The sequence below is a fragment of the Oryctolagus cuniculus genome, chromosome 9 (assembly GCF_051225735.1).
Source record: "Oryctolagus cuniculus isolate XC-2025 breed Fujian yellow rabbit chromosome 9, ASM5122573v1, whole genome shotgun sequence".
Classification (NCBI taxonomy): Eukaryota; Metazoa; Chordata; class Mammalia; order Lagomorpha; family Leporidae; genus Oryctolagus; species Oryctolagus cuniculus.
Genome location: NC_142875.1, coordinates 21528022 through 21546067, shown reverse-complemented (window position 1 = coordinate 21546067; position 18046 = coordinate 21528022). Strand labels below are relative to the sequence as shown.

Below are 18046 nucleotides of genomic sequence, written 5' to 3'. Positions count from 1 at the left end.
AGAGTGTTTTATTTTTAGTAACCTTTAGAAAATTAAGTAGAACAATCGGGTAAGGGATAGAAAAAGAAGCTCGAGTTATTTTGTAATTAAAGATCCTAAAGAAATTCTTTAGATTGCCTTCCTGGAAAAAAAAAATGATGGGGGGCCAGCGCCGTGGCTCACTAGGCTAATCCTCCGCCTTGCGGCGCCGGCACACCGGGTTCTAGTCCCGGTCGGGGCGCCGGATTCTGTCCCGGTTGCCCCTCTTCCAGGCCAGCTCTCTGCTGTGGCCAGGGAGTGCAGTGGAGGATGGCCCAGGTGCTTGGGCCCTGCACCCCATGGGAGACCAGGATAAGTACCTGGCTCCTGCCATCGGATCAGCGAGGTGCGCCAGCCGGAGTGGCCATTGGAGGGTGAACCAACGGCAAAGGAAGACCTTTCTGTCTCTCTCTCTCACTGTCCTCTGCCTGTCAAAAAAAAAAAAAAAAAATGTGGGAATGCCCTGAAGTGTGATCTTAGACCATTTCACTTCCTTTAAGTTAACAATCCATCTCCCACCCTTGTGCGAACCTTCCATCTGACCCTTTATGTTCCTCTGCTCTTTCCTTGACCCTGCTCTGTGCTGTAGAGATGCAACAGGATCAAGCAAGGACCTCATGAGTCCCCCAGCTTCTTATTTGGCTCATCAGAGCCCTGGAAACATAAAGGGAAGAAGGTGGACAGAGAGACCCAAGAATTTATTCCATAGGCAGAGCTTCCCTCCTGCAAAGTAAGGACAGCTCCTCTCCACATCACATTGCACCTTCTCCTCACCCCTTCAAACCTAGGCACAGGATGCTCCCCACCACCAGTCCTGCACTTTTCTCTGGGGCTCTCAACCATCCTCCCTCAACCTTGCAATAACAGTCCTTTCATGAGCCTTCCTCAATTACCCATCTGTTTCCAGAAGGACCTCCACTCATAGGAGAACAGGTGTGTGAAATAAATCAGCAGGGTCTATTTCCTTCTTGTTTAGAAGAAGTTGTTCATCAAATAATATTTCAACAGCTTTATGGTTGTGCATGCAATGCTATTACAAATGGATCTGTACCGGACCTGGTAAGTATCCTGTCTCTTTGCTTTGTTCAATTTCCTACCTTGAACCAGAACATTCTCTGTTGATGTCCACTTCCATCTGCTAGACCCCTTTTGCCTGTCCACAAGAAAAGGTGCAAGTACCTAGAAATCTATGTGCCCCATCCCTACACATCAATAATCAATTACTAATAGTGTGCATGTATGAATACTTCAACTCATTCCTGGTGGGAACACATCTGAGACACTATTTACCATCTCCAGGCATACCCTGCTGGAGTGAACCACAGATGTTTTCCATGAGACTTAACATGGGATCACAAGCTTGCTGGTTTTTTTCCCTCTTCTCTTTCTCTTTCCCGTTCCCTGTTTCAGGTCTCCATTGATTCATGTGTTTCTCTTGGATATGTTTCCTAATAAATCACTTTCACCCAAATATTCATTCCAAAGTCTGCTTCTGGGCAACCCAATCTAAGTCAGGAACCCTGTGATACCTATCAGAAAAATATAGGCCGGCGCCGTGGCTCAATAGGCTAATCCTCCACCTTGCAGCGCCAGCACACCGGGTTCTACTCCTGGTCGGGACGCAGGATTCTGTCCTGGTTGCCCCTCTTCCAGTCCAGCTCTCTGCTGTGGCCCGGGAGTGCAGTGGAGGATGGCCCAAGTGCTTGGGCCCTGCACCCCATGGGAGACCAGGATAAGCACCTGGCTCCTGCCATCGGATCAGCGCAGTGCGCCGGCCGCAGCACGCCAGCCACAGAGGCCATTGGAGAGTGAACCAACGGCATAGGAAGAGCTTTCTGTCTCTCTCTCTCACTGTCCACTCTGCCTGTCAAAAAATATATATTTCTAAAATGTAAAATTATTTTAAAAATCACAATTCTTTTATCATCATTTCAAATAGACATATGTTTGCAAAAAACCCATGTGAGATAATTTTGGTACATGACCCATTATGATATCATTGCAATAATTCATTTTTAGCCTTGCTAGAATTTTCTTTTTTTAAAAAAAGATTTATTTATTTATTGGAAAGTCAGAGTTTCACAAAGAGAAAGAAAGAGAGAGAGAGAGAGGTCTTCCATCTGCTGGTTCACTCCCCAATTGGCTGCAACAACTGCAGCTGTGCTAATCTGAAGCCAGGAGCCAGGAGCTTCTTCTGGGTCTTCCTTGTGGGTACAGGATCCCAAAGCCTTGTGCCATCTTCTACTGCTTTCCCAGGCCATAACAGAGAGTTGGATCAGAAGTGGAGCAGCTTTACCCACTATGCCCCAGCGCCAGCCCCCTTGCTAGAATTTTCTAAAAAACAGGGCTCTTGGAAGAACTGATTCACTTTCTCTGACATATGTTTAATGTTAAGATATGAAATTCTAAAATCATGGAATCTGATGAGATCACATTATACATTAAGTGGGTGGCACTATCGAGGGGAAGGTGGGAGCATTCTGCTGGCCCTTCCTACAAGGGCAGGACTGGGAAGAAAGCAGCAGGTGTTCAAGGAGCTAGCAATACTTCGAGAGGTCTCAACCATGAGCCCAAACCCAGGAGGCCTTCCAATTTGATTCATCTTTAATCTCTCCAAGAGAGAAGAATTATCTTTGTAAATATCCAAGTAATGAATAGAGATGAGACATACTGTGATAAATTAGGTGAGCAAGTTACAAGAGTGTATATGGTTTACCAAAACTAACAAGCAGATTAGCAGAAGAGCACGGACTTAGACCCAGGTGTTTTAAATCCCAGTTAAGTGAGTTTCCACCACCAATACTATTTATTCCACTTTTGAAATTACTTAAATATTCTGCAAGATTATGTAATGCAAATTTAACATTTCACCATCTTTTGATTTTTTTCCAGATAATTGCTGCAATTATATCAGAATGTTAAGTGATGATGTTGTTAATCTAATTACCAAAGTTGACTGAGTTCAATTATTTGAAAAGTCATTAGAGATTTACCTTATCTATTATGAGTCAGACTTTACTTATCTATTTATTTTTATTTATTTGTTTGAAAGGCAGAGAGAGAGATAGACAGACAGAGACAGAGAGACAGAGAAAGACAGAGAAAGGGAGAGATGGATGGAGACAAAGAGATTTCCCAACTGCTTGTTCACTCCCGAAAACAAATGCCCACAAAAAACTGGGGCTTAGACAGGCTGAAGTCAGATATCTGGAACTCCATCTGGATATCCCACATATGTGGCAGGGACCCAACTATTTTAGCCATCACCTGCTGCCTCCCAGGTTGTGCCTTAGCAGAAAAATGCTATCAGAAGTAGAACCAGGGGACCAGCATTGTGACTAGCAGGTAAAGCCACCGCCAGTGATGGCAGAATCCCATATGGGCTCTTGTTTGTGTCTCAGTTGCTCTACTTCCAATGGAGCTCCCTGCTAATGGCCTGGGAATCCTAGCAGAAGATGGCTCAAGTGTTTGGAAGCTCCTGACACCCACGTGGGAGACCAGGAAGAAGCTCCTGCCTCCTGACTTCAACCTGGCCCAGCTCCTGTTCCCATCTGGGGAGTGAACCAGCAGATGGAAAATCTGTCTCTCCCTGTGTCTGTAACTCAGATTTTCAAATAAATAAATCAATCACAGAAAAGAAGAAGAAGAAGAGAAGGGGGAGGAGAAGGAGGAGGAACAACAGCAACCAGGACTTGAACTCAGGCTCTCCAACATGGGATGCAGGCTCCCAGGCAGTGCCTTAACCACTGCAGCAAATGCCTGCCTGTAAGCCTGACTTTCAAAGCAGGGATGGGGAGTGCCAATCACTTTCCCCCTCTTTGCAGAAGACTCCAGGAATCACCCTCTCCTCCAGGAAGGGTGCCATGTGTGTCAGCAACAAACCAACAATTCTGAGAATGTTTCATATTTTGCCTGATCTGTGCTAACTAATAGAGTACCCAAAATGTAATCTATAGGAGTGAAATTGACATTCTGAGATTTGATGATTGTTTACAGCCCTTGTCTCAACTGTTGAGAAATAGTGGTTTTTGTCTTACTATTTGTTGAACTCTTTACTTAGTGTAGGGTTAATGTCATAAGTATAAAATAAACAAAATAGAACTTTGTAAAAATTAGGAGAGAGAATAAGAGAGAAAGGAGGAGGAAGGGTGGGAACATGGGCAGGAGGGAGGCTAGGATGGGAAGTATCACTGTATTCTTACATCTATATACATAAAATTCATTTTAAAAAATATAGATGTTTGAAAATAATGAACAGACATGCTGTGTCAAAATAAATATAAGGTTGTTTATATGTTAAAAAAAAGTCATGTAAAATGTATAACATTTATTCAAGTCAACAAACATCACAAAAAATACTGAGTTAATGTCTTCCCTAATCTTGTCTCTTTATTTACAGAGCAGAAAAGATAATTTTCCCTGCTTTGTAAATAAGCAGTGTCTCAGGTTAGAATTAACCGAAAAAATAACCACGTTCTTTTGACATCTACAAAAGACAGTGCTGATATAAATAACTTTTAAAAAAGGACAGTCTGATAAATTCATGTATATAAATTATTTCCACTGATATATTAATGCTATATTTTTCAAAACCTAATAAGCAAATGTAAGATCTATAAATGAGTTCTTGCTGAGTAATGGCATCTATTACACTAAATAGTATATGTGGTTTTGTTTTAGGCCTGGCTGGTCATGACATATTTACAAAAGCCATTCTAAGAAGTCTTCAGGCACATCAGTGAATAGTAAGTTAGAAGAAAGAATACAAGGGCTGGCATTGTAACACAGCAGGTAAAGCTGTTACCGGAGAATGGCAGGGTCCTTGTCTTCGTGCAAGAAAGAATTCAGGCGTGAGACAGAGAGTAGTAGAATGTAAAATAGCAAGGTTTATTAGGGCAGAGACATCTGTAGGAACGGATGAGCACCTCTCCAGACAGAACCTGAGAGAGAGTGTCCAGTCGCTCAGGCTGGGGGAGAGCGGGGTTACTTGGTTGAGTGGAGAGAGTACACCTGGCCAGGGCAGGCGGGCAGTTCAGCATAGAGGCAGAGGGCTGAGCTCACAGTCCAGTTGAGGCGGGGGGGGGGGGGGGGGGGGGTTGGTTAAGGGGATGGGTCTTGCCTCCCCACCTCTGCTCCTTCTGGAACAAAGAATTTTTTGGATGTAAGTACGAAAAATTCCTATCTGAGTTTTCTCCCTGAAGTTATCAGACCCGAGGAAGCCTGGCTGGCACCACCCCAGTTAGAGGAAGGATGAGCAGGACCCCCTGCAAGGTCAGGATGGGGCAAGATATTTGAAATGCAGATACTGGGCTGCACCTGGAAGATTATCAGGCAGAAGGGGCGGGGACCCCCACCTGGCAGGTTGTCAGGTAGAAGGGGCAGGGAAGGATGCAGGTACTGGCTGCCCCTGGAAGGTTTGAGATGCATATGCTGGACACAGATGTCTCCTTAGGCCTTTGTCACACACACATAAGCTCATATCTGACTTCCTACCTAACAAAGCTACCTCCTGCAACACTGGCATCCCATATGCGTGCCAGTTCATATCCCGGCTGCTCCACTTCTGATCCAGCTCCCTGCTAATGGCCTGGAAAAAAGCAGAGGAGGATGACCAAAGTGCTCGGGCCCCTGCCATCCCTGTGGGAGACCTAGATGAAGCTCTTGGCTCCTGGCTTCGGCTTGGCCCAGCACTGGCCATTGTAATCATCTGCAGAGTGAACCAGCAGATGAAAGATCTCTCTGTGTGTGTCTCTTCCTCTCTCTGTAACTCTTTCAGAATAAGTAAATCTTTTTAAAAATATGTAGCATGTAATTGTCTCTTCATAAACATATCTTCATTATGAAGTTCAAAAATGTTTTGCTAATGCATTTAATAGACATCAATTTTTTACACTTTTTTAAGAAATTATTTGTATATTTGAAAGGCAGACAGGGAGAAAGATAGAGACAGAGCGATCTCCCACCCACTGGATCATTGCTCAAATGTCTCCAGTAGCTGGGGCTGGGCCAAGCCACAGTCAGGAGTCAGGAATTCACAGGTCTCCCACAAGGGTGGCAAGGACCAAACTACTTGAGCTGCTGCCTCTCAGGATATGCCTCAGTAGGAAGCTGGACTCAGCAGAGGAGCCGATACTGGAACAGGGCCACTCCAATATGCGATGCAAGCAACCCAAAGATGTTTTAACCAACCACAGTGTCAAATCCTAACTCTGTTGCACTTCTGGGTCAGTCTGAATACTTCACATGTTCTAACACAAGCTTCTAGTTATTTTGTGAAGCTTCTTTTTCAAGAGAAAGGAGGTCACTGCAGAGAGATGATTTTTATCAAATTATAATACAGAAACACTATACTGTACTGTGATAAACCTACACATTCTATTTTTGTAAAATATGCTTCTATCTACATGCAAAATTAATATTATTTGCCAGAAGATGTTATGGAGGGATAATTAAGTTGGAGAAAAAAAACAGCTATAAATGTGAGTAAAATAATACCATTTAGAGCCATTCTGCACAAATTGAGTCCATGTGCTATTGTTTCTGCTATACATAGATGCAAAATTACCTTTAAAATAGAACTCCTTCAAGGCTTTTCTAGCCTTAACCCCTATCAGCAAACTTGAACCTAATATAAGAGTTCAAATCCATATACACCTCTCAATATCTGTGTAACCTTGGGCAGGTAACAACAACCTCTCTGAGTTTTAGTTTTCTGCATATGTAGAATGGGTATGTGAATAATAATAACTACACCACAGCTGGGAGGATGAAAATGAGTGAATATATTACACCATCTATCTTTTCCCAATTATTATTTCCAGTGCACAGTAGATGCACAATAAATGTCTGTCAAATGTAATTCCCCTCCAAAATAAGACAGTACACACCAGCCCCTACAAGGCAATATAATACAGGGTATCCTCAAGTTTAATTAATATGTAATATCTAAGACAATAAGAAAGTCAGAAGCTGTGTTACACAGGACAGTACCTGCAAAGTAAGGGATTGTTTGTGCAGCATTTTCTGAGGGGCTTTGAGAAACCCATGTCCCTCCAACAAATGGTTCTGGTGTCTGAAGCTCACTCAGCAACACTTTGGCTAAACCATTGAAGATCCCTTCAAAAGGAAATTGTTAAAAAAGCAGAAAGACATTGAGTAGTTCAAAAAAAGCATGATAAATGCATATGGAAATAACTGATTTAGATACAAATATTTTCATACAAATCAAAAGGCATGTTTTATCAGTTATCAAATGGAGTTACAGTAAAGATGACTTTACATATGGCTTTCATCAGATTTTTTTACTTTTAAGAAGATGGTGTATGTATATTACTGCTAAAAGCAAAGTTTTCTTCTGGCGACACATATTCAGAATAAAAAATAATGCAGAATAATAAAAAGCAGAAAGAGATGGTGTTATTAAAATATAATCAGTCACTGAGAACAGGCAGGGAATTAAAATAATACCTACTGATACTTTAGCTACATAGTTTTTCAGATTCGGCAACTAGTTTTAGAAACATTCTGTGGGATTATATTTTTTTAAAAAAGGATGATGACAGGAAAGTGCTGGAAGGGCTCTATGACAAGGTGGGAGGAATAAATTGCCTACTTAATTTTTTTCAGAGGCTAGTACACCTCTGTCATCTCATAACGCTATCAATACTATTTTAAAACAGGCATTTTCAACCTTGGGATGTATGTGGTAGTGTGTCTAGCTTTTGAAGTCACTGACAAAAAGATCTGATAATGTTCCGTGTTATGACACTTCCATTATCCCACAAAATAAAGACTTTCTTGCTTTAAAAAAAAATGGCTCCATGCTTCAAAGTAAAAGCTTGTCTGTACCTAACACTGACGGCTTCATTTATACTGTGTGCAGAGCCAAATTGCAGTTCAGGAGTGAGTCTGGATCTGTCGGTGACCCAATTAGAGAGCCTGACATGGGGTTACCAGGGCACAGGCTGCTGCTATGTAACCTTGACCCACTACATTCAGAGGTGAAGAAAGAACATAGGAACCGGTGGTGTGCTGGGAGAAGAAATGGCACTGGTTTTTTAGTACACACCTACTGGACTAATTCCCAAAAGTTCACAGAACTGCAATGTTCCTTTGAGTTCCAGGGCCTGGGTTAATGTGCTCGGAGTATGGGTTTTAACAAGGGATAAAGGTTGCAAGACAGGTAGTAACCCATCTGACTTCTGCTGATTAATGTTATGTAAATATAAATTGGTGGGTCTGTAAGTAGTGTTCCTCTCCTTCCTTCCCAAGGTCAGAGAAAGCAAGCACAGAGGTTAGACTGAGAGAGACTAGTGTGCCAGTTCTTTTCCTGATAAAAAGCTATGTTGGAGGTCACATGGCAGGTGTGTGACAGATGGCTTGCTGACACTCATAAATTTAAGGTTTACATTCTCCAGCCCCAAGATATGGCACTAAGCAAAGTCCACTCCACTACTCATAAGAGAAAGCAGACCAGAATGTAATTTCTCAACAGTAGGCAGTTACCAACACCTAAGTCTCAAGAAAAAAAGGACAGAGTGAGCTAACACACTCGTTCTTTCTTATTTGATGAATTAGAGAACTCACACATCATATGGAGAGCATCCAGGAATGTTACTCTAGCATGTGGCTTTTCACTGGAGTGCAAATGAAGTCTTTGGAGGACTTGAGGAATGCATGGGGATGCTCCTGGCACTGAGATGAGCACACGAATTGCCATACATTCTGCAAAGCACACTCTAGTCTCAGGCAGTGAGAAATTATCCAACCTAATATCCAACAGCAGTGCTGCTGAGAAGTCCTTGGGCTCCTGTACACATGTGGGAGACCTGGAAAAAGCTCCTGGCTTTGGCCTGGCCCAGCTTAGGACCATTGCAGCCATTTGGGAAGTAAACCAGCAGAGGAAAGACCTCTATCTCTCCCTCTCTCACTCTCTGTCCCTTTCTCCCTCCCTCCCTCCCTCTCTCCCTCTCTCTCTCTCTTTCAAATAAATAAAATAAATCTTAAAAAAGAAAGAAAAGTATTAAAAAAAAAAAAGAAGACGACTCTTCCACTTATCCCTGATGAAGGACTAAAAAGGAGCAAGGGAGAAAGAAAGAAATATGGATGCGGAGATCCCTTTAGAGTCAAAAAATCTGGTCCAACAATGTCATTTCCAAGACCAGCCTAATCAGAACTCTTCAATAGAAGTAAGAATGGGGTCGGTGATGTGGTGCAGTGGGTTAAGCTGTCACCTACAATGCCAGCATCCCATATGGATCCTGGTTCAAGTTCTGGCTGCTCCACTTCCCAACTAGCTCCCAGCTCATCTGGGAAAGCAGTGGAAGGTGGTCTAAGTCCTTGGGCCCCTGCATCCACATGTGAAACCTGGATGAAGTTCCAGGCTCCTGGCTGGTATAGCTATTTGAGGAGTGAACCAGCAGGTGGAAGACTTCTCTCTATTTATATCTCCCTCTCTCTGTAACTCTGCCTTTCAGACTGTTGGCAGCATGGTTACAATAACATTTATTAACACCCATAATCCCATATCAAAGTACCTGATTTAATTCCCAGATCCACTCCAGATTCCTGCTTCCTACCAATGTTCACCCTGCGAATCAGCATGTGATAGCTCAAGTATTTGGGTCACTTACACCTGCATGGAAGATCCCAATTAAGTTTCTGACTCCTAGCTTCAGCCTCATCCAATTCTGACCACCACAGTATTTTGGGGATGAATCAGTTGATAGAGATCTCTTTGACTATTTCTCTCTCTCTCTCCCCCTTTCAGAAACAAACAAAAATTATAGAGAAAAATAATAGAAATAGAATAGATTAAAGGACAAAGTTTGCATGATATTAAAATTAAAAAACATTTTTTAAGCCCTGCCCTAGTTCTGTTACCACCTGGTTCTGTGATAACTAAAAGTTGTCATCTGAATTAATTCTATGCATTATAAATACATACATTTCAAACAAACTATGTACAAAATAGGAGTTAGTAGCATTTTATAGCTAAAAAATGAAATTTATATAAGTTAAAAAAAAGTCCAAGAAATATGAATTACAAATGGTGGCAGTGGAGTGCAAACCTTGTTTCACTTGATACCAAGTGCATCTTTTACCCTTTAGCAACATGTTGGGGTTGCAATGCTCTTACCTTATGAAAGAGTATGAGGAGAAATTTCAGAAATCTACATCAAGCTTTTCAGTTCAGAAATATTTTGTTTTAATGATAATTGTCTTGTATTTTGTATTTGTCTCTAATTAATTTACTTATTTCTTTTATTGATCATCTCAATTACTGATTTTATAACCAAAGTTTACAGAAATTGTTCTCTCTTAATTTTTTTAAAGATTAATTTGTTTATTTGAATGGCAGAGTTACAGAAAGAGGGAGAAGTGGTGGGGGAGGGAGAGAGAGAGTGAGAGGGAGAAGAAGAAAGTGAGAGACAGAGATTGATCTTCCATCTGTTGGTTCACTCCCCAAATGGAGGCAACATCCAGGGTTGCGCCAGACCAAAGCCAGGAGCCCTAAGTTTCACCCAGGTCTGCTACTTGGGTAGCAGGGCCCGAACACTTGGTCCATCTTCCACTGTTTTCCCAAGCACATTAGCAGGAGCTGAATTGGAAATGGAGCAGCAGGGACATGAACCAGCTCCCACACTGCAAGCAGCAGCTAAACCCCCTGCACCCTGCAGCACAAGCCTCTCTCACTGAATTCTAAGAAGTGGGGAACATAGTAATTTAAGCCATGTTTATTTTGGTCTTCTATAACCTAAAAAATTTTTGAAATTTTATCTGTACTTTGATATACATCTGAAATTTTCCAAATAATTTAAGTAGGTAACAGAAATACATAATAAAATTGATAAAAAATGAAAGGGAAAAAGAAAAATACAATATAATTAATATATAGTGAACTGTATTACACATTTTCCAATGTCATATTTTATAATTTTTATATTAATTTTTCTAAAATATGTTTTAAGAACAAAAAACATATGGACATCTCAATAGACATAGAGAAAGTATTTGATAAGATTCAACACCTCTTCATGATAAAAACCCTTCATAAATTAGGTCTAGAAGAAACATTCCTCAAAATTATAAAGACTAATCACAAACCAACAGCCAATATCATATTGAATAGTAAAAAAACTGAAAGCATTTTCCCTGAGATCTGGAACAAGACAAGGACGTCCACTTTCATCATTCTTACTCAATATAATACTGGAAGTTTTAGCAAGAGCAATTAAGGAGGAGAAAGAAAGAAAGGGCATAAAAATTGGAAAGAGGAAATCAAATTATCCATATTTGTGGATGACATGATATTGTATATGGAAAAATCTAAACACTCCATCAAAATGCTGTTAGAATTGATAAACCAACTCAGAAAAGTTACAGTTACAAAATAAATATTCAAAAATAATAGTGTTTTTGTATTCTAATGATGAATTCACAGAAAGAGAAACCAAGAAATCCCATTCCCCAGAGCCACAAAAGAAATCAAATATTTAGGAATAAACTTAAAGGAGTTAAAGAGCTCTACAATGGAAATTATCCAACACTGATGAAAGAAATCATCAAAAACATTTTAAAAAGGAAAGATATTCCTTGCTCATGAATCAGAAGAATCAATATAATTAAAATGTCTATACTACTTAAAACAACTTACAGATTGAATGCAATCCCTACCAAAATACCAATGCCATTCCTTACAGAGTTAGAAAAAACAATCTTAAAATTCATATGGAATCACAGAAGACCCCAAATAGCCAAAGCAATCCTGAGCAAAAAGAATCAAGTGGGGGGCCAGCACTGTGGCACAGCGGGTTAAAGTCCTGGCCTGAAGCGCCAGCATCCCATATGGACATTGGTTCTAGTCCTGGCTGCTCCTCTTCCCATCCAGCTCTCTGCTGTGGCCTGGGAAAGCAGTAGAAGATGGCCCAAGTCTTTGGGCCCCTGCACCCACGTGATTCTGTTAAAAGCTAATTGAGATGATCAATTAAAAAAATAAGTAAATTAATTAGAGACAAAAACACGGAAGAAGCTCCTGGCTCCTGGCTTCGGATCGGTGCAGCTCCGGCCGTTGCGACCATCTGGGGAGTGAATCAGTGGATAGGAGACCTCTCTCTCTGACCCTACCTCTCTCTGTAACTCTGTCTTTAAAATAAATAAAATAAATCTTAAAAAAAAAAATCAAGTGGGAGGCATCATAATACCCGATTTCAAGGCATCCTACCAAGCTACAGTAATTAAAACAGCTTAGTACTGGCATAAAAACCGACACATAGATCAATGGAACAGAATAGGGAGCCTAGAAATTAATCCACATACATACAGCCAACTGATTTTTGACAAAAAGTGCCCAAACCATACCATGGAGTACGTATAATCTCTTCAACAAATGGTGCTGGCAAAGCTGGATGTATATATGTAGAAGAATGAAATTAGATCCATACCTCTCACCATATACAAAAATCAACTCCAGGTGGATTTAAGACCTGAGACTATGACGTTACTGGAAGAAAATGTAGGGAAAACACTCCAAGACATTGGTGTAAGGGACCCCCAAAGCACAGGCAACAAAGGCAAAACTAAACAAATGTAATTATATCAATCTCAGAAGGTTTTGCACAGCAAAGCAAATGATCAATAGAGTAAAGAGACACCCAACAGAATGGGAAAAATATTTACATACCACCTCTCTTACAAATGATTTTTTTCTGACATGATTAATATCCTGAATACATCAGCAATTTTAAAAATTCAACAAAAAATCCAATTGAGAAATCAGTGAATGACTTCAATAGACAGTTCTCAAAAGAAGAAAAACAAATGGCCAACAAATATATGAAAAAATGCTCAACATTACTAGCCATCAGGGAAATGTTAATCAAAACCACAATATCACCTCACCCCTGTCAGAATGATAAAATACAAAATACAAAAAGCAACAAATGCTGGTAAGGATATGGACAAAGAGAAAACAGTTATACACTATTGGTGGGAATGTAAATTAGTGTAGCCACTGTGGATAACAATGTGGAGATTTCTTTAAAAATTAGAAATAGGCTTGCCATATGGTCCAGCAATCCCACTACTGGCTATATACCCAAAAGACTCGAACACATGTATCAAAGAGATACCTGGGGGCAGCACTGTGGCATAGTAGGATAAGCCTCCACCTGTGATGCCAGCATCCCATAGAGGTACTGGTTCGAGTCCTGGCTGCTCCAGGTCAGATTAAGCTCCCTGCTGTTTGCCTGGGAAAACAGTGGAAGGTGACCAAGTACTTGGGCTCATGCACCAGGTGGGAGACCTGGAAGGCACTCCTGGCTTCAGATTGGACCAGCTCTGGTCTCTGTGGCCATTTGGGGAGTGAACCAGCAGATTAAACACCTCTCTGTGTCTCTCCTTCTCTCTGTGACTCTGCCTCTCAAATAAATAAATAAATCTTTAAAAAGAGACAGAGAAACAAAGAGAAAGAGAGATAGCTGCACCAACATGTTTATAACAGCACTGTTCACAATAGCCAAAATTTGGAACCAGTCAAGGTGTCCATCAACAGATGACTAGATAAACAAAATTTGATATATATAAACAATGGAATATTATTCAGTTATAAAAAAGAATGAAATTCTACCATTTGCAGTAAAATGGAGCAATTTGAAGACACCAAGTTGAGTGAAATAAGCCACATCCAGAAAGACAAATGTATCGATATTGCTGTACATATAGTTTTGTAAAAGTTCGCTTTATAATTTTTTTCAAATCAATGACTAAGAATGTTACACTGCCATACTTTTAATGACCTGTGATTACTTTAAAACTTATTGTATATGGATGAAATGGTCATTTGTCCATTCAACTACTGTTGATAGCTATTGTCTATATTCCCACTAAGCTAGGTTCTTTTTTATTTTTACTTGTTAAATTCATTTATGGTGAATTCTTAAATCTGTTTACAGTAATGTAAATTTAAAATATCTTATCTCAAAAACTAAAAAAAGGGGTGGGTTAAAGGAAAAAAGGGCAGGGAGGAAGGGAGAAAAGAAATATCATTATGTTCTTAGAATTGTATCTATACATCGCTTCTCGGCCTTTTGGCTAAGATCAATAGTAGTATCTGTTCTTATCAGAATTGTATCTGTAAATCATGTTGATTCTGTTAAAAGCTAATTAAAATTTTAAAAAGCAAGCAACCAAAGAAACATGCTTTAAGACACCTTCATCCAAACCTTGAACTTGCATATTTTGATTGTTGAACTAAAGGAGTATGGTCACACTATCACCTAATTAGCAAAACCATCCTTATTACCAATTAGCCAAATCTCATTTTCCTTCTATAATGAATAAATCCTCTTACAAAAGAAATACAATATTGTTCATATACTCCTAATAAAGCTTTTCTAAATGTGTAACACTAAGGCAAGACAATCACCAAACATGCCAAATTAGTATAATCACACTTTAAACTGAGTGAAGTACTCCAACGAACCAAGGCTCCTGAAGCTAGAGGTAAATGGTGCATCTTAAAATTAAACCCAGTGCCTGGCCGGCAGCCCAGAGCCAAGCCATGAGCTGGATCCACCCGCATTGCTAGCAACCCGGTCCCACCTTGTCCCCCACATCTGAGAAGGTGAGCTCCCTGGCACCACTTCTGCCTGTGACATGGGTGCTTCCACAGCCTCCTGTCCCCTGACGGGCCTACAGAGCACAGTGGAGACCATGCGGCCACAAGCCATGCCTCAGGACGGTGAACACCAGTGGTGTGGGCTGGGACCTCCTCCCTCTACACCTCCCACACAACTCCACCCCTGCCAGCATCTCACCCCTCAGCCCTAGCAGCTTCAGCCCTGCTAGGCCAAGGGCCCGCCTCCTGCATGGCAAGAAAGGCCCATCCCACATGAGGCCATTCCCTGGGGAGCCGGTCTGTTTTGCTGAGAAGATGATGTCTTTGGGCAGACACCGGCACCGACTCTCTCAGGTGCCAGCGCTGCGGGGAGACCCTGACTGCTGAGCGTGGCTGAGTTCCCTACTGCCTGGCTACCTGCCTGGCTCCAAAGCTGTGAATGCTGGCTGTGTGCGATGCTATGTCTATGACCCGGAAGACATAAAATCCAAGTCAGGCTCTCTCCCTAACTCAGGCCTCCCACCAGCCTCTCCATGGGCCACTGGGAACTACCGAGGGATCCCAGAGGCCTGGGCTTGGGCTCCATGGTAGAACAGGGAGTCTAGAATTTCTCTCAATTCTTCCCTTTCCCATTCCTATGTGGGTAGGGCATACAGGGCACCCCATTGTGGAGGGTGGACTCCTGACCTTCCCAATTCCTCTCTCTGTAAATGCTGGAGCTTCAAGATACTCAAAAAACTATGTTTATAGAGCCTGAGCCTCTCTGTCTTCTCTAATAAAATGCTAACTCTCCCCTTGAAAAAAAATTAAACCCAATACAAATTTCAGTTCAGTAATTTATCACCCTGCTAGTCACATCTTTTGTAGTTAATGTGTCCCCTGTCTTCTACCGTTTATGCTCTTGGAACCATCAGTCCCTCCGAGTGACATATTTGGAATATATTTCAAATATTGGTCTTAACTCTCTTCCTCAAATATGACATTTTATCATGCTCAGTAGTGAAAGAGAAGAAAGGCAGAAAGGCAGAAAGGCAGAAAGGCAGAAAGGCAGAAAGGCAGAAAGGCAGAAAGGCAGAAAGGCAGAAAGGCAGAAAGAAAGAAAGAAAGAAAGAAAGAAAGAAAGAAAGAAAGAAAGAAAGAAAGAAAGAAAGAAGGAAAAGGAGGAAAGGACAAAGAGAAAAGGGTTATGAAAAATTTGCATACAATAGGCTATAGTGTTGATTATCACATATAAAAATAACTCATTTTGCCTGCTAAAAGAAATAAAAATAGAACCATTATTTTTTTTTTTTTGACAGGCAGAGTGGACAGTGAGAGAGAGAGACAGAGAGAAAGGTCTTCCTTTGCCGTTGGTTCACCCTCCAATGGCCGCCGCGGCCGGCGCACTGCGGCCAGCGCACTGCGCTGATCCCATGGCAGGAGCCAGGTGCTTTTCCTGGTCTCCCATGGGGTGCAGGGCCCAAGCACCTGGGCCATCCTCCACTGCACTCCCTGGCCACAGCAGAGAGCTGGCCTGGAAGAGGGGCAACCGGGACAGGATCTGGCGCCCCGACCGGGACTAGAACCCGGTGTGCCGGCGCTGCTAGGTGGAGGATTAGCCTAGTGAGCCGCGGCGCCGGCCCTAGAACCATTATTTCTTAAAACATCCCAATATTAAGTCATAATATCCCTGCTACAGAAATTTCAGTATACTGTTAGGATATTTCTATAAAACAACAAAGCACCAACTGATAAATAGAATTGAGAATTAATGAGTCTCTGGATAGATTACTTTAAAAAGCCTAACAAAACAACTTTTTATTTAATTTATAATTTGTCAGTGATCCAATTCTACTTATTCAAAAGAAATATTATGTGTTTACAGTACACATCTATAATTCACATATAAAGCAAAAGAAACTGGTAAAAACCATGCATTCTATTGTCATTTTATTTAATTTATTTTAACTTATTAAGCACAACCTTATCTGGCTCTTGAAAAACCAATTCTTTATCCAGGGTGGCAGTTTCAGGAATAATATATAAAGATTCTGGATATCTCTTGCTTAAAATTCCAACTGGACTATTCTACAGTTTCTAAAGGATAATTCAGGCCAATCTCATATACAACAATGTGCACTTTTTCCTTCAAAGGAACTGATATTTATATGCTTTGCCAATTTCCCGGACACCACAGCTTTCCCAAACCCCACAAAATAAACAGTAAGAAGTTATGAAACCATCTATATTCTACCTATAAATTCAAAGGAATATATTCCAGAAACCCTGCATTATATGACAAAGTTGGGAAATGTGTATAAAGAAAAGTTGGTTAATTTATTTGAACTTCTTTTTCTTGCAAATATTCAATGGAGTCAATACACAGGGGTTAGGTAGACATTAAGTAAGCTGTTAAAACCTCTAGATATATGAAATTCACATCTTTCTCCAATCCTAGTTTCCTCTGATAATTGTACTTAACTCAGAAATGCTTGGGAATGCGCTACTTCTTATCCCCAAGTAGAAGGTTTTTGGGTTTTTTTTGTTTGTGTTTGTGTTTTCCATTCTGATTTTCTCAGCCACAAATGAATCAGTCTTAATTGCTCCCAGTTGTGATTCCTTCCCCTTGGGACTGCTTCCTACTGGTCCCCAAGCAGCACAAGACACTGCAGTTGTGCTAGACTCCAAGAAATGCATGAAAAGCTTTGTAGAACTTAACACGCTATAAAAGATGTCAAGCACTGTGACTATCAAGTATACTTTTACTCAGCTTTAACATCCACCATGTCAATGAAGACCTCTCTTCTGCAAAGAAGTGATAAGATATCCACCAACTGAGTGTATCCTGGGAGGTAGCAGATAATAGCTCAAGTATGTGGGTCCCTGTCAACCACACAGGAAATGGATGGAGTTTCTTGCTCCTAGGTTTGGCCTGATTGGGCCTTGACTGTTTCCACCAATTGAGAGTGAACTAATCAATGAAAAAAATCAATCTTTCTCCCTTTTTCTTTCAAATAAATATTGATAAACAAACTTCAAAATGGATATCCGGGGGCTAGTGATGTGGAGTTGTTGGCTAAGCCTCCACTTGTGGCACCAGCATCCCCTAATGGGTGCCAGTTCAAGTCCTGGCTGTTCCACTTCCAATCTGGCTCTCTGCTATGGACTGGGAAAGCAGTAGAAAATGGCCTAAGGCCTTGGACCCCTGCACCCACGTGGGATACCCAGAAGAAGCTCCTGGCTCCTGTCTTCAGATCTGCTCAGCTCTAGCCATTGTAGCCATTTGAGGAGTGAACCCTGGATGGTAGAACTCTCTCTGCCTCTGCCTCTTCCTTTGTGTAACTTTGCATTTCAAATAAATACATCTTTTTAAAAAACAAATAAAATGCATATCTGGCAATTGAAAGTTATATTTTCTACCATTAGGGATTA

At 41.1% G+C, this 18046-nt stretch overlaps 1 long non-coding RNA gene and 1 other non-coding gene across 3 annotated transcripts in view; one reads left to right on the top strand and one right to left on the bottom strand.

The window, feature by feature from the left end:
- LOC149124524 (uncharacterized) overlaps positions 1-18046 on the bottom strand; it is a 282718-nt gene that overhangs the window by 19418 nt on the left and 245254 nt on the right. The gene's annotated exons all lie outside the window — the stretch shown is intronic.
- Positions 14090-14274, top strand: LOC127492235 (U2 spliceosomal RNA). Its single transcript, XR_007921392.1, has one exon. It is a non-coding gene; the product is annotated as a U2 spliceosomal RNA (small nuclear RNA).